This window comes from Scylla paramamosain, chromosome 17, assembly GCF_035594125.1.
Source record: "Scylla paramamosain isolate STU-SP2022 chromosome 17, ASM3559412v1, whole genome shotgun sequence".
Lineage (NCBI taxonomy): Eukaryota > Metazoa > Arthropoda > Malacostraca > Decapoda > Portunidae > Scylla > Scylla paramamosain.
Genome location: NC_087167.1, coordinates 16,401,025 through 16,418,562, shown reverse-complemented (window position 1 = coordinate 16,418,562; position 17,538 = coordinate 16,401,025). Strand labels below are relative to the sequence as shown.

The 17,538-nt window shown below is 40.2% G+C and overlaps 1 long non-coding RNA gene across 1 annotated transcript; it reads left to right on the top strand.

The window, feature by feature from the left end:
- Window positions 1-553: 553 nt before the first annotated feature.
- Window positions 554-1,198, top strand: LOC135108256 (uncharacterized). The gene is made up of 2 exons (XR_010272179.1): window positions 554-766; window positions 1,057-1,198. It is a non-coding gene; the product is annotated as an uncharacterized LOC135108256 (long non-coding RNA).
- Window positions 1,199-17,538: the final 16,340 nt, after the last annotated feature.

Sequence of the window (17,538 nt, the reverse complement as noted above, 5' to 3'; positions counted from 1 at the left end):
TCTACTTTTAACACTCCTGAAAATGAATCCTAATACCCTATTTGTCCTGTTTCTAGTCTCTATGCATTCCTTTCCTAGACGGAGTTCAGAGCTAACTATAACTCCTAAATCTTTTTCGTACCCTGAACCTACCAGAGTTTCGTTGTTTATTGTGTACCTACTGTGTGGGTTTCCTCCACCTACGCTAAGTACTTTGCATTTGTTGATATTAAACTACACTTGCCATCTGTTTGTTCATTCGTTCATCCTATCTAAAAAGTTAACCAGTATTCTCAATCATTCATCCCTTTCTCTGGTAAACTCTGGAACTCCCTGCCTGCTTCTGTATTTCCACCTTCCTATGACTTGAATTCCTTCAAGAGGGAGGTTTCAAGACACTTATTCATCAATTTTTGACTACTGCTTTGACCCTTTTATGGGACTGGCGTTTCAGTGGGCATTTTTTTTTTTATTGGATTTTTGTTGCCCTTATCCAGTGTCCTTCCTACATAAAAAAAAAAAAAATCTGCCTGCTAGGCGATGGCATCCGATTGTGAACATGGCAGTGCCTGCATGAATCATGCCAAAAAAGACCAATTCTCTTGAAAAGAAGTGATCATTTTTAGTTTTTAATTGTTTTTACTCCATTTTTAGTGTGACTCGCTGAAGATGGAATTTCTGTAATTCCCGGAAAATAATCAAGATTAAATGAATGTTTCCAGTGCTGTGCCTCTACGCTTTCCTCTACAACAGCTTGAGATTCCGTGTGGACAAACCCTTCTCACAAGTGTGTGTGTGTGTGTGTGTGTGTGTGTGTGTGTGTGTCAGTGTGTTGTGTGTATATATATATATATATATATATATATATATATATATATATATATATATATATATATATATATATATATATATATATATATATATATATATATATATATATATATATATATATATATATACACACACACACACACACGAGTATATTGACCTTTATTCCTGACTTGCATTCCCTTGCAGGCTGATACAAGCCGCCTACATACATCTTTTTACACAAATATCTCAATTCCCTGTCTCCAGATTTCTAACGAAGACAGATCCTATGTCCATTGCACCCCACAGCGCGAGACATATTTCTACAGACGCTTGCTGATATCCATAGCAGGACCCCACAACAGAGAACCTGCATTGCACTGTCCAATCACTCAGCTGATCGTACCAGGTGCGGGTAACATTGCACTGAGGTTCTCGTGGCCGAGTTTCCGTTCATGTATTCATAATTGCCTTCCATTCATCCCCATCACGGACAATCACTCAGTCTTCCATCACTCAGTCTTCCACCGTAGACATTCCTTTCACGCTCTCCTCGCTTTGTTCATTCACCCCTCTCGTGGTTAGACTTAGCCGTGCAACTTTCACACCGGGTCCAGACGCTCTTCCTTTCCGTCTCGATGCGCGAACTGTTGTAATATGTAACGCTCTTGCTCCTCTCAATCTACCAACTCTCGTCTTTTCTGTTCTGTTTTTTTGTTTTTTGTTTTCTCTTCTCTTCTCTTCTCTTAATTATCCATATCAGCAAAATACAGTCCAGTCGTATCTACTCAAGGTCAAAAGAGCAGTTTGCGTGAAAATAACTACAGAAGAGAGCCAGAGATTCAGTCTTGCGACGAAGAGAGATGCATTGATGATAGTCAGAACAAAGGAGTTGATCAGATGAAATGCTTTTGATTTCACTGTGTTTATGAGAGCAATCTAAAGTATTCCATCCTCAATCCAGTCACCATTCAGACTTATACGCGTCCTTAATTTAATTCTTCATACCATCTTTCACTGTTATTTGGCACATCTTTTCTTAAGCGTAAACCATCCTGAGATATTTATTTATTTATTTATTTTTGTTCTACCGTTGCCTTTGAAGTGCTACACATCGCAGTGAAAAGGTTAACTCTCACTCACTCCCTTTTTCCTCCCTTTGCAAACCCTTCCGCGTAAATACCTTCCTTTAATCAGTTGCCTGTGGGGTACCATCTACAAATACCAGCTGATTCATAGCTCACTCTTTACCATCAGCAAGATTCAGACCTCCACGTAATATTCTCTAAGTTGCCTTCCTCACGACTCTCTCCAGGTGAATATAAAGCAACCAGTGCCACTTCAGCATTTGCCATATTCGAACCTCTACATAATATTCTCGCAGTTACGCAGTTCCTTCCCTCTTGACTTCATCCAGCTGGACATAAAACAACAATTGCCACATCACATCACTCACGCAGCCCCACTGAAATAGAAAGCCAATCACTCTCGCTGTTTTCTGCTATAACGTGTGTTCTATTCAAATGGAAACTTTTCTTTTCTCTTAACAATTCAACAGCCAAACCATATATTCAATGAACAACAGTGCATAACCTCAATATGTGTGTGTGTGTGTGTATGTGTGTGTGTGTGTGTGTGTGTGTGTTACCATAGTTACCTTGTGTGTGTGTGTGTGTGTGTGTGTGTGTGTAGTCTCTTTATAGTGGCTCTCTTCCCCTTTCGCAGAAAGGAAAAAAAAAAAAAAAAAAAGGTAAGCCACATCCATCAGCCTCTGACCAGATGTCCAACGCAACGCAACACGATCCTTACCACGGAACCGGGCAAACTTCTCGGAGCAATATCGAAGTTATCACGGGAATGAAAACCCAAACCTTGTTGTCATTTGGTCCACCCTTCCCTGGGCCTCGGACAATCACGGATACAGAGCGGATATATAACCAAAACTCTGTACACAACACTTCTCACCCATCCACCCAAACAAAAAAAAAAAAATAAATAAAATAAATAAATAAATAGAAAAAATAAAAGCCTAAAACGAAATGCATATAAAGAAATAAAATATAAATAAATAACAAAATTAAAATTAAACTTCAGAAAAAAAGATGAATGAAAAAACATTCTGGTGCAATACTGACTGAATAAACCAGTCAAATTTTACTCTCTAACAATATGCCTGTCCACTTCTGCTCCTCGCACACTCACTAGTATACTGAATAAGGAAGAAGATCCCTCCTGTCTTTCCCCACTCCTTTCCCTAGGGACCCTTCCCTCTTTCCTGCCTTTCCCTTGCTCCACCTTCCCTCTCTACAAGCCTTCCCACTTAACTGCCTTAACCTACTCTTCCACCTATCGTACATTCTCTTCCACCATCCAACCTTCATGTACACTACACACAAACCACGCAAGACGTCAAGTTTACTTCTATCTTGCATAACGAATACGAATATCTGTGTCATATTTTCTACTTGTAATTCAATGTTCTTTTCCGATGACATACATAAACACACACACACACACACACACACACACTCTCTCTCTCTCTCTCTCTCTCTCTCTCTCTCTCTCTCTCTCTCTCTCTCTCTCTCTCTCTCTCTCTCTCTCTCTAGGTTTATAAATTATTTATCTATTTATCTATCTATCTCTATCTATCTATCTATCTATCTATCTATGTAATTATCTATGTATCCATCCCATTTATCGTTTTTATCAACACTGTTTTTTACTTTTACTGCGTTCACAATTCTGATAATTTCCCTGTAAACGTCCAGTCCGCTCTCCTGACGAAAAGAGGCGCGGAACTTAACAAGACACAGGGAGAATTTTAACACTAGACAAGAGGGAGGTTTCAAAACACACTGTAACTTTGGACATGCTTTTTTGACTGACCTCTTAACCCTTTGACTGCTAATAGCAAATGTAGTTATATTTTTCAGCAACGCTAGGAAATTTTTACTCATTCAAAATTAAGCTACAAGTTCTTAAAAAGCTTCACTGTAATAGATATTGGATGAGAGGCTTTGTTGTCTGTGTAGTCTTTGAAAGGCCTCCTGTAAGCTTATACAAGACTTTGATATGAAGGTGAGAAGAAGCTGGTACTTTGTTAGTCTCTTTTTTTTAACCAGTTTTGTTACTCTTGGCCAGTGTCTTTCTTCCATAATCCATACATAATATAAACGAAGAGGTGTTCTGTGGCGTGAGAAGTGACGTGTGGCTTTTCTTTTTTAACATAATTTTGTCATCCTTGGTCAGTGTTTCTCTTAAATAGTATACACAGAGATATGTTCTGTATCCTGCGAAATGATGTCTTGAATATTAGTAGGTATCATGCTGGTAGCTGCCTCCTTGCCATATGCCATCCAGTCCCTTGCTCTTTGTCCTTGCTCGTTCTGATTTCCTGTGCGAGGGAAGAAAAATGTAAAATAAAGCAGAAAGAATGGATGTTATATTTCCTACAGTTCACTATAATTTCCCACGCACCCCTCCTCTCTCTCTCTCTCTCTCTCTCTCGTAACATCATAAATCAACTGCCAGGAGGAGACTGGATGGAAAGATCACGAAGCAAAGGGGAGGAAAACATGATGCAGTATTTCACGAATGACAAACCAACGATATTACTCAAACTGGATAGTGAAAGTTATTATATCACTGAGTCTCCCGAGGGAAATGTGATGGAGAGAGTTTGTATCCCTTCTAGCGCCACGGCAACAGTTTTATTGTCTTCTGGATACTGCTACAGGATTTCATGAAGTTAAGGATTATATTTCTTTTAATGTTTTTTTTTCTTTTCTTTTTTTCTTTTTATTCGTTTGATGTTATTCGTCCGATGAAATTTTGTTTGTTTGTTTCTTTATGACCATTAGAAAAAGATTTAATTTATTCAGTCAAGTGTTAATAATTACTCGGAATTGCTCATTCGCTATAGTTTGATATTCAGCTCTTTTCCGACTAAGAGTTTAAGATTTCATTTATTCATAGTCAAGGTGTTAAGAATGATTTGCAGCAATTCATCCGGCACAATTTATTATTTATGTACTCCTTTTTGGCAAACTGTTATGAATATTTGCAGTTACTTATCCTGTACAATGCAATAAATATTTACTCTTTTCTGACTAAATAAAATTCATTTATTCATAATCAAGGTGTTAAAAATCATCTGCATTTACTCCTCCCGTAGAATTTCAAATATACCTGTTCTTTTTCTAATCAACAATATATTTCATTTGGGTTAAAAAATAGTTTGCACCACTGAATGACATACACAAAGGATCACCAACAATTACACACTCGTAGCAACACAAGCCTTGCAAACTCCACGTCACTGACTTGGTTGCACGTCCCTAATTCCCCTCATGTTCCAGGTGTTGACGTTGCAGCTCAGTGAATACGTGTCCCGCGCTAATGGTGATCAAGGTGACTTAATTGCATTCCGGGGGGAGGAAGTGGAGAGCGGTGATATCGGCAAGGCAAGGCGGGTTAATGCACGCACCCAACACATATCTCCGGCCACCCCTTCGCCTCAGGCATTGCAGGAGGAGAGGAGAGGCCGCTAATGCAATAGATCTGTATCCGCAAATGTTGTGCGCTTAACTTATTAGCTGCTAGTTACCGCAGTTGGGAATTGTTTGATCGTTTGTGTGGCTCTGGACGGTTTGACTGAATGAAAATAAATGTACAGACACTAAAAGACTTGAAATGTTTGATTACTTTTGTTTATTTGTTCATTTTTATTATTTATTCATTTGTTTATTTATCTATTTATTCATTCGATTATTCATCCATTTCATGTAAGAGAGGCCAAGGGGCAAGAGAGAGAGAGAAAAAAAAAAAGACCCACTGAAGATTCCAGTCTCGAAAAATGGAAAAGAATGTTGAAAATTACATTGCAAATTGTCCTGAAAACATAAGTGTATTTCGAAACTATATCCAGACGTTACACTTAACATTATTACGTTAAGAGAAGTCATTGGAGTGAAAGGGTTGAAACTTCGACGGGTAATGACAATATGATTCCTCATTGTCATTACCGGATGATTTTAATTAGCAGAAAATGGTCACAGGTGATGTAAATTTTGAACTCGATAACGACTTTTCCAACCAGTGCAGTCTTTCAGAATTATGCTCTAAACCTTCGCCAAGCCATTTAGTGAAGCTTGAGGAGAATCCATAGCAATTAGAGGGTTAAATGCTAAGTAAACAAGGAAACACATCACATACGCGCTCTTAATGACTCGTGGCCTTCGTCTCTGCCACATTTAATTCCATACCAGGGGATTAACAATCGTGCTTCGTTATGCTTGACCTTGACACATATTCCTGCAACAATTATTTCAGCCTACATAGATATTTACATTTGAGACGCATTCAATTACACCATGCCCAAACACCATTTCTTGTTTCGACTTTTGCAATATAAAAGTGTCAATCTTAGTAAGCTTACACTGGAGGCGATTTATGCTTGCCTTGAATCGTGTGTACCTGTCGCTTTCCCAAGAACTGGTGCTATAAGGGGCTGTAAATCGTCCTTTGAGTCAGTACTTCACGTGAATCCCGGACAAGGGACAAACAGCACTGCAGAACACACTCTTCCAGTGGTTCAGTGTTTCGTGTACTCCAACTCGTGTGCGTGATATATGTCTGTCTGTTTCTGTGAGTAGCTTGGTAAGAGAGAGAGAGAGAGAGAGAGAGAGAGAGAGAGAGAGAGAGAGAGAGAGAGAGAGAGAGAGAGAGAGAACTGAACTGTTTTTTTCTTTTTTTCTTATAGTTGGCGTTAATTTGGACCTGACTAAGTACAGCTTGGTGTTCATACAAGGCGAGGAGTCTGTCAGCTTGTATAAATGTTACAGGTTAATCAAGGCGAGAAAGTCTGGATTTAAGGGAATACGAATATAAATAAAATGCACGGTCCGTCTCTCTCTGTCTCTTCACATCAGCATTGCGCATGATGGAAAAAAACAAAAACATCCTGAATTAAATGAATGGCCAGACCAATTTTTTTTTTTTTATATCTCAATTCTAGTGCTTTAGAAAATATTGCATAGTGGTTTTGGTACTTTTTTTATTATTTTTTTTTTAAGCACACGATAGAAAAAGAAGATTAAATCAAATGCCGGACTTTTTCAAATAGCTATCTTCCCTTTAGATGCTTTCAGAAGCAACCACTAGTTGTAGGCATCAAAATTAATCATACAGAAAAGAACAACTGCTCGTTTTTTATACTTATACTTGTCTTGGTTGATATTACTAATACCATCTGACTTAGTTATTGTGACGGGTCTGTATCCTGCTTACTCGTGTGTGAAGGAGGCGTTTCGTATCTTTCTAGCCAGTGTTGAGCTCAGTTAATGGAAGATGTGAGGGAGTTCTATATCGGTAACATTAGATGTCCAGTAACCTACAAATATAATTTCGAATGTACTTAGTGTTTTCCATCAGTCTTATGCCTTTTTCTTTGAGCGAATCAAGTCGTCAAGAGTGTATGGAAATTGTCAGTAGATTAAAGAAGTTGAGATTGAGATACAATGTTAAATACAGTCAGATTGAGTAAGTCAGGGTGAGTGAGTCAGAGTTAGTAAATTATGTTATGCTACATGATGTTAAAAGGAGAGAGAGAGAGAGAGAGAGAGAGAGAGAGAGAGAGAGAGAGAGAGAGAGAGAGAGAGAGAGAGAGAGAGAGAGAGAGAGAAGAGAAGAGAAGAGAAGAGAAGAGAAGAGAAGAGAAGAGAAGAGAAGAGAAGAGAAGAGAAGAGAAGAGAAGAGAAGAGAAGAGAAGAGAGAAGAGAAGAGAAGAGAAGAGAAGAGAAGAGAAGAGAAGAGCGAACACTATGAAACTTTACCTCATTCCTGCTGCTTTTAGACCCACATTCCCCAGCTGCTCCTTCCTTCACATGCATCTTCATCAGCGGCCGTATCGCGCTGCCACACTCCTTCCTGCACCCCCACCGCCACCACTACCATCTCCTCCTCCTCCTCCTCCTCCTCCTCCTCCTCCTCCAGGCCTTCCTTCCTTCTCTGTTTCCTTCAGCCTCCCTCTTCCTCCTATTGCACTCACTTCTTTGTCTGGCGAGAAAAGGAGGAAGGAAGGAAGGAATACTGAAAAGGAATTGAGGTTATTATTAATATCATCATCATTATTACTGTTGTTATTGTTGTTGTGATATTATTATTGTTATAGTGATTATCATTTATTTATTTTTTAGGTGTATTGTTATTTTCGTCATTAACAATAGTTTTCTTGTTATCATAGTATGCATGTATACATCATTAGTTCATTTTCTTTTTATCATTATTATGATTATCATTACTATTACTGTTTATCATTTGCGTATTTTATTCATTCAAGACGCTTCTCATGCCCCTTTTTGTTTTTGCGGGATCACTTGTGGCCTCCTCCAGCGCATTGTACAGTACATGTATGATATATAAAAAAAAATGTAAAATTCAAAATAAATTCACATAAGAGACGAGACAACGTTAAAACAATTCATTAACTTACAAGGAAGTATACAAGTACAAGAAATCTCAAAGAGTAACCCTTGAATATCTAAGCACAATACGATACAATTGCCTACCGAAAAAAAAGCCCCGATAGATTATATAATATCAATAAAATATAAAATCAGAGGAAGAGGGAACAAGACAGGGATGGAATAGGAAAGAGAAAAAACGTGAATCTTGTAGACCTTGAAGAGAAATGAATGGCGGGAACCTACCCAGGGAGACGGGACGAACTCAGAATGACAGGAGTGTGACGGGAGAGTGACGGGAGGGTGACGGGAGGGTGATGAGAGTGTGACGTGATGTGACGGGGACCTGTACATATCGCTCCCTCCTTAGTTAGCTCGTCACTCTCCGTTTGTTGTTGTCAGGCGAGCCTTTTGTCTCTGAAATGCCACGTTATGTTTGCTTTAATTCTCTCTCTCTCTCTCTCTCTCTCTCTCTCTCTCTCTCTCTCTCTCTCTCTCTCTCTCTCTTAGAAGGAAATAAGAAACTATACTAAAAGCAGATCGTTGATAACCAATAAATTAAAGAAAATAATAATCGAATAATTGAGGAAAATGATCAGAGGTGAGTAAATAATAATGAAAAAGAGAGAAAAAAAAGAAAAATTATCTGTGACTTACCGATGAATTGCGAATAGTAGATGAAAAAAAATAAATGAGGAGACAATAGAGTAAAAAACAAATAAACATAAGAGCAAGAGAGAGAGAGAGAGAGAGAGAGAGAGAGAGAGAGAGAGAGAGAGAGAGAGAGAGAGAGAGAGAGAGAGATTCAAAGACAAGAGCGTTGCGAGTATGTTAACATCTCATCTTATATTCAAGTCATATAATTACGTTGTTTGTGCCTCCTTCATGACATGCTTTATTTATATGGATCACTTTAATCCGCTCGCTCTTGTATCTTTAGCTAATTAGACTGGCTGGTAGTTAATTAGTTAGTTTGCTAGCTAGTTAGCCTTATGGTGTGTGTGTGTGTGTGTGTGTGTGTGTAAAAGAGAGAGAGAGAGAGAGAGAGAGAGAGAGAGAGAGAGAGAGAGAGAGAGAGAGAGAGAGAGAGAGAGAGAGAGAGAGAGAGAGAGATCGTACACATCTTACATTTAGCTATAAAGAAAATGAATCGCAACAAATTTTAGTTCAAATACTGCACTTCTTAATGTATACACCTACAGTGCATTATAGCTTATCTATCTATTTCTTACAAAAAAAAAAAAAAAATCACAATGGTGCATTTTATGGTGCTGTATGAATACTTTAATAATGAAGCAGCATTTTTTTCCGGGTAATTCGAGTTATGTGTATGGCGTGGAAAGAATATATGGGGGGATGAATTATATGAATTTTGTATAACACTTTTTTTTTTTCCTTTCGGGTTTAGTTTTGTTCATTGTTAGAGAGAGAAAATAAAAATAAATCGACGGTCGTGTTCTTTTGATATATAACTGTGCTCTGGCGAAAATAATATGTAGGAGGATAATTGATATGGCTTTTGTATTGTACGTATTTTTTTTTACAAGTTTACTCTTATTCTTTATAAGAGAAGAAATAGAAATGAAGTGATGGTCGTGTTCTTTTGATATATAACTGTGCTCTAATGGAATTAATATACTGTAACCTTTGCATGACACTTTTTTTTTTTAGGGATGCTTTTATTCATTACAAGAGGAAATAAAAAAAAATGATGGTCTGGTGAAAATATTGTATGAAGATGAATGATATGACATCTTATAACACGTCTCTTTCTATTACGAGTATTTACTACTCTACGTAATAAATAAAGCTATGGTTTTCCTCTATAGGTATATAACTGCACTCTGGTGACAATAATATATGAGATAATTAATTATATAACATTTTTTTGTATAGCAGTTTCTTGGCTTTTATTCAGTAAAATAATTAATTCAATTTAAGGACAAAAATGGCCACCCTCTTTTGATATACTATAATTGTACCCAGGCGAAAATCATTATCATAATAACATAAGAGCGCAAGAAAATAAGGGAAACTGCAAGAAGCCACTAGACTCTTTGGCGAATAAGTCCCTTTATACAACCAGCGTGATATAGTGTTCTGGGTATGCAGTGATCCTCATTACTAAGCTGTCTTGATGGAACCAGTTTTATCTCATGGTCCCACGCTAGGAATGTTGTTATGATGAATGCGTGCACTAATTATGTGCTTAGTATTTTTTTCTTTGCATTTACTTAAGAATTGAGGAAATCGTGTAAGCTGTACACATTTCTAGTAATGATGATACTGAGTAATGAAAGATTGTTCTTACAACAACAAAACCAAGAAGAAGGAAAAGAGAAGGAGAAGAGAGAAGAAGAAGAAGAGGAGGAGAAGAAAGAAAACAGGAGAAGGAAGAAGAGGAGGAGAAGGAACAAGAAGACGAGGAGAAGGAACAAGAAGAGGAGAAGGAAGAAAAGAAAAAGAAAAAGAAGAGGAAGAAGAAGAAGAAGAAGAAGAAGAAGAAGAAGAAGAAGAAGAAGAACGGGAGAAGGAACAAGAAGATGAGGAGAAGGAAGAAGAAGAAGAAGAAGAAGAAGAAGAAGAAGAAGAAGAAGAAGAAGAAGAAGAAGGAAAAGAGGAGGAGGAGGAAGGGGAGAGAACAATAGAAAGAACAACCACAACACCATCACCACCACCACCACCACCACCCTACCACCACTTCACCACCACAAACCAGATGAACATTGACCAAAAGTAACAGCGACAATGGCATCTACTGCAACTATGATACCGATGCTTTAGTAATACCGCCAGACACAACACAACACAACACAGTCGGCAGGAGAGAAAAGAAGCAACAAGAGCTGGGACGGCTCCCTGAACAACCATCGAATCCTATAGATGATGAATCGCAGAATATGAGAGACTGAGATAAGGCGAGACTGACCGACTAGAGAGAAGGGTGAGATTATCTTGACGAAGACATATACGTAGGAAGCGAAGTTAATCGTGTCTGGGAACATGAAAGGTGGGAGATGATGGATTGATAGAGTGACTGACGGATGAGGGAACACGCTGAGGAAGTGGTGGAAGTGATGGGTTTGATGCACGCCAGAGATGGGGGATTGACGTTTTGAAGTGTTTTATGCATCGCTGTGCCTCGCGTTGCAACCTTTAGCAAGCGGCTGGTCAGTGCACGTGCGGTGAGCAGATTGGAGCGACAGGTGATGCGCAAAAGTGGGTTCGAGGGTTGTGGTTTTATAAAGTTAGAAGGGGAATTCTTATTTTATAGTTAATATTACAGGAACGTTCGATTCTGTTTGTATTGTGTGGAATACTAGAAAAAAAAAGATTTGGGAAAAGAACGCACTAGTTAGTAAAGGAAGGATTAAAAAAGGCGTAATGGATTTTAGAAGCAAGAAAATTAATTCATGTTTTAAGTTTAGCTTTAAATGAAAGTTCGATTTTGCTTGTATTGTTTTGGGTTGACTCTCTAGGGTACTGAAAAATAAGGAAGTGACAGAAGGAACACAGTAGTCCTGGGAGACAACTAATTAGAAAAATATGGTTTTCTGATATGAATTGTATCGTGATATGGTGCAATGCTGATATAAGTAACACGTTACGTATACCTGCTTCAGTTAGGACAAGAGTGACAAGATATTGCAACAAACTTGTGTATATGTGAATGGCTACAATTTTGATGCTCAAGATGAAAGTAAGTAATGGCAGGAAAAGGACTTTTTGCTTTAATCCGGAGCGCTCCTGACTGTAGGTGTATATATAAGGAAATGTAAATAAAAACTGTGAGGAAAGACAATATATTCCTTCGGCGATATTCACTCACCTTCATCCTGAACTTCGATGCTCAAAATAAAAGTAAGCGGAGGTAGGAAAGGGACTAACTGTTAAATTTACATCCTTTAGAGAGACGTTGACCTGATAAAAACCTCTAAATGGTATAGGGGTTATAACAAGAGCGACGTAAGCAAAATTCTTAGGATCAGTAGACAGGATAGAACGAGAAATAAACAGGTTCAAGCTTTAAAAATTTAGGTTTAAAAAAGAGATAGGAAGGAACTGGTTCTCAAATGAGTGGTAGATGAAAGGAACGGACTCAGTAATCAAGTTGTTAGTGCTGAATTATAAGGGGGCTTTAAGAGAAAATTAGATAGATTTATGGATGGGGATGATAAGTGGAAATAGGTAGGTATATTTCAAACAGGGACTGCCATGTGTAGGCCTGATAGCTTCTTGCAGCCTCCCTTATTTCTTATAGCCTTCTTATGGTCTTTAACCTTTGCTGCTTTCGATTCGAGTATAGGTAAAAAAATGGAAGTAAAGACTGGGAGGAGAGACAATATATTCCTCTAACACAAATCCCAGATCAACATCCCCACGGCGCCAAACGTGCTGCTGCAGGAATGTTAAAGTGAACTGAAACAATCCTCGTGGTGGTGTCATGTTCCCAGCGCTCATGGATTGCGCCAGCGGGGTTTCTACGTTTCTATCGCTGCATTACTGTGTCGCACCACCATTGTTTTGTGGCTCAGAAACAAAAGATCACCGCCATGGCCCGCTCATTGCTCTGTCTGATTCGGCACATCAATAAAAGCAAGTTACAATTCCTGAAAACCGGTACATACTACATTCGCCTTCCGAAACTTGCACGATTCCAGAAAGAGAATTCAAGTAAAATCCCTGATAAACTTTTGAGAACTTGCCAATCAGTATATGTTACATTCATTACTGCAGTGCTTCTCTCATAAATATGTGTAACAGTTAACCATAAAACCAGACGCTCGTGGAATTGTATGAAGTGAAACCACACACTCTCACACACACGCGCGCGTTTGTTCAGTTCAATGACGTTGTTTTGATGTTGCTTTGACGTAAAATTCAGAAGTACTATATACATACGTGCCCCTCAGGCCACCAACCAAACATACTCAAGTTTACTTCTTGGAATGAGTAAAAAGGAACGTTCTTGCCATAAGCCACAAACGCTATCATCTGCGAGGATAACGTATCGCCATAAATTGTCTGACAGTCATCTTGAAGACTAAATACGAAAAAACACTAGCTTCAAGGGCGCCAGCGAAGCAGCCCACCCGCCGCTCTCTCCACGTGGACAGCCGCTGTGGGCGGAACTGTGTGTGCTGTGTGCACCCCGGGGCATCCTCATCACCCGAGGAACTAAAAGGGACTCGCTTCTTCTTCGCTTCTTACAGTTTCTTGTGCATTTTCGTTGTTGTTGTTGGTGTTTTTTTTGTTGCTGTTATTGTTGTTGGTGTTGGTGATGGTGGTGGTGGTGGTGGTTGGTAGTGTTGTGGTGGTGGTGGTGGTGGTGGTGGTGGTGGTGGTTAATGCTGTAACACTAGCACATCACAAAAAGTCACATAGTTTTCCTAATCTTAATGGGCTCTTGCTTATATGTTTGCAGAGAGAGAGAGAGAGAGAGAGAGAGAGAGAGAGAGAGAGAGAGAGAGAGAGAGAGAGAGAGAGAGAGAGATGCACGAGGACGGTGCTGAGCAACGACTCCTTCTTGGAGACCCCAAGGTCCTGCTCCACCACCCACCAGCGCTCCTTCAATGCCACAGCGGTCAGGCTGTGGAATGCCTTCACCACTGCTGTGGACATAAGGCTAATGTCCACCCTGCAGGCAAAGGTTACCGCTCACAGATGACTAAAGCAGCAGCCACCTTGACATTGAAGTTTTATAGTGCACAGTGTGCAGTTTATAGTCTGTAGTATGTGTAAATATGTGGACAGTAGCTTTAAGGTAGTTTGTCACACGATAGTGTAAACTTTAGGTACTAATATGTCCTCCTTTATTATATCACTGTACTTACTGGAAATGTTTAAATAAAAAAAAAATGTGTGTGTGTGTGTGTGTGTGTGTGTGTGTGTGTGTGTGTGTGTGTGTGTGTGTGTGTGTGTGTGTGACTGACTGACTGACTGACTGACTGACTGACTGTGACTGACGGACTGTGACTGACTGACTGACTGACTGACCGACTGACCCACCAAGAATAATGAATGACCTTCTTTAGAAACGACACGACATCGTACTCTTCCACTCAGGCAGCAGCTGAAGTCTTACTGCGAATGAGCTATGTAAGCCAAGGGATTCTTCTGTACTGTGGTATACGACCCCACTATGTCACGAGGCCGAGTCGTTCCCGGGAAGCGAATGTAGGCCGGCGCAACTGGCTTGGGGTGGCGGGACTTGATGCGGCCGCTGGGTTCGAGTGCGTGAGTGGTGGTCATGAGTGCGTAGGTTCTCGGTATGAAGCTCACTAAGTAAATCTCGTGGATGAGTTTCGGGATCATCTGAAGGCTCCGCCAGTCATGAGAAACCTTGGGTTATCTGTCTCTGTGATCCTGGGTGTTGATGAGCTGTTGAAAGAAGAGAGGAATGGGGTGTGGGAAATGGGGAAAATGTGTGGAAGACGTGCAGAGGGGAAGCTTAGGAGGGGAAAGGAAAAGAGGAAGCAAAGGAATGCGGCGGAAGAGGGAGAAAGAATTGGGGAAAAGAGGGGGAATGCTTGGGAGGGGAAGTTAGAAGATATATGCAAGAGAGAGAGAGAGAGAGAGAGAGAGAGAGAGAGAGAGAGAGAGAGAGAGAGAGAGAGAGAGAGAGAGAGAGAGAGAGAGAGAGAGAGAGAGAGAGAGAGAGAGAGAGAGAGAGAGAGAGAGAGAGAGAGAGAGAGAGAGAGAGAGAGAGAGAGAGAGAGAGAGAGAGAGAGAGAGAGAGAGAGAGAGAGAGAGAGAGAGAGAGAGAGAGAGAGAGAGAGAGAGAGAGAGAGAGAGAGAGAGAGAGAGAGAGAGAGAGAGAGAGAGAGAGATACAAGAAAGAGAGAGACAGAGAGAGAGAGAGAGAGAGAGAGAGAGAGAGAGAGAGAGAGAGAGAGAGAGAGAGAGAGAGAGAGACAGAGAGAGACAGAGAGAGGAGTGTCCATTATCATCATCATCATCATCATCATCATCATTATCGTCATCATCATCATCTAGTAAACTGAGCATGAGTATGTAAGAGATAGACTCCTTTTGAAATTATAATGTTAAAAGTTAAATGAATGGCAATAACACGCAACTCAGCCTTTACGCTCCCGCCCACGAGGAGCAGCAACAACAGAGCAGAGGAGGAGGTGGTAACAGCAACGCCCTCGTAACTGCGCCACCAGTGAAGGAAACCCGTGACCTTCGCTCTCTTAGGCGCACTCAAGGCAACAAGGCCGGGGTGAGGTGAACGTTGGGAGGGCAAGGCGAGGGCGGGCAAGAGGAGTGGTAGGTGAGTGGTGTAAGGGACCTAACTGTGGTGACCTCGAAACTGCAACTAGATACGTATGTTAGTCCTCGTTTTCCTACTCTGTACCGTCTTCAAGTTAAGTAATAAGGATAGGAAAAAAAAAGTGATGGTTTAAGGCTTAGTAAACGTAAATTAGGTTAATGAATAGTAATGGAAGTGTAGATTATGAAAGGATCTGACTGAGGTCTTCAAGTGGCATAGCAAAGGTAACAAACAAAATTCTCAGGGTTAGCAATCAGGTTAGGACGATAGATAATAGATTTAATTTTGATAGAGTTACATTAAGAAAAATATGAAGAAATTTGTTCTCATTCATAATGGTAGTTAAATGGAATATACTCCGTAGTTAGGTTGCTAGTGCAGAATCAATAAGAACCTTTTAAAAGACAATATGAATTTATGAATGGCGAAGACAGGTGGAAATAAGTAGGCATGTTTTATACAGGAACTGACACATATAAGCATGATGACTTCCAGCAACTTCCCTTATTTCCTTTGTTCCTATGAAGAGCATGAGATGACCAGAGGGAAAGCAGGTGTGGAATGGGGAGTGAGGCGCGCGGAGACTTAGGAGTGCTGATCGGATCTGTGAAGGTTAGTGGACACAAGAGAAGTGAAGGTGGAACAAAGAAAAGGCGAGGAGAGTGTGGCCTTGGGGGAGGGATGGGACAAAAAGATAAGGAGCGGGAGGAAAGGTGCAAGGATTAAGGGAGAAGGCAAGGAGCGAAGAGAAGAGAATGAGTAGGAATGCGTGGAAGAGGCAAAGGGGGTGAGAAAAGAACGATACAAGATTGCTTAAGGAGGAAAAGCTTGCAGTGAGAAATACAAATTATCGTCTTGTGCCAGTCCAAGCGAAATGTTTTAAAGTATCATCTCCCTATGTATATATATATATATTTTTTTTTTTCATTTCAAGCGTATTGCACATTTCCTTTCCTTTCTTTCTCCTCCTCACGTCTGCAGGTTATCTTTCCTCCATCGGCTTTCTATTTCTTGCGACTTTTCCTCCAAGTGCCTCTCCTTTCCTTTATTTTCTCCGTTATGACCGCCATCCTTCTTCTCATTATCTTCCTTCCGTAATCCGCCTCGTCGCCTTCACCGTGACTTTTCCTGCCTCTTTTTCCCTCACACTCATCAGCTCTTCTTTCTCCTTCCTTCACCATCGCACAACAATGCGATGCCCCTTGCACTCCCTAGAACTCCTCAGCTCCTCACCTTCACCGGCCTGTCACTTGTTCTTTAATTTTTCACTTCCTTAAATTCTATAGTTTTTTGTTCCACACGTCATTCAGGGGACTAGTTTATCACTTCTGCTTTTCTTCCTACCTCTCTTCTTTCCAGTGGTGGGTGGATATGAAGCGAGGAGGAGCATTCTTTCTTTTCTGCCCTGGATGTGGCAAAGTAGTTCTTTCACTTCACTTTCTTGAACTCTATACTTTTCTGTCCTACACGTCATTCAGTGGACTTTTTTTTTTATTTTTACGTAAAAGGGTCACTGGCCAAGGGAAACTAAACTGAAAAAAAAAATCCTATATAGGCAACGTCAAGAGAACCATCGAAAATTGAAGGATAAGTGTCTTGAAACCTCCCTCTTGAAAAAGTTCGAGTCATAGAAAGGAGGAAATGCAGAAGCAGGCAGGGAGTTCCATAGTTTACCAGAGGAAGGGATGAATGATTGAGAATACTGGTTAACTCTTGTATTAGAGAGGTGGACAGAATAGGGATGAGGGAAAGAAGAAAGTCTTGTGCAGAGAGGCCACGGGAGGAGGGGAGGCATGCAGTTAGCAAGATCAGAAGAGCATTTAGCATGAAAATAGCGATATAAGATAGTAAGAGATGCAACATTGCGGCGATGAGCAAGAGGCTGAAGACAGCCATTTAGAGGAGAGGAGTTGATAAGACGAAAAGCTTTTGATTCCACCTTGTCTAAAATAGTGGTATGAGTGGAACCACAGCCTAATACATTTGAATCATACTCCATACATGGGCGGA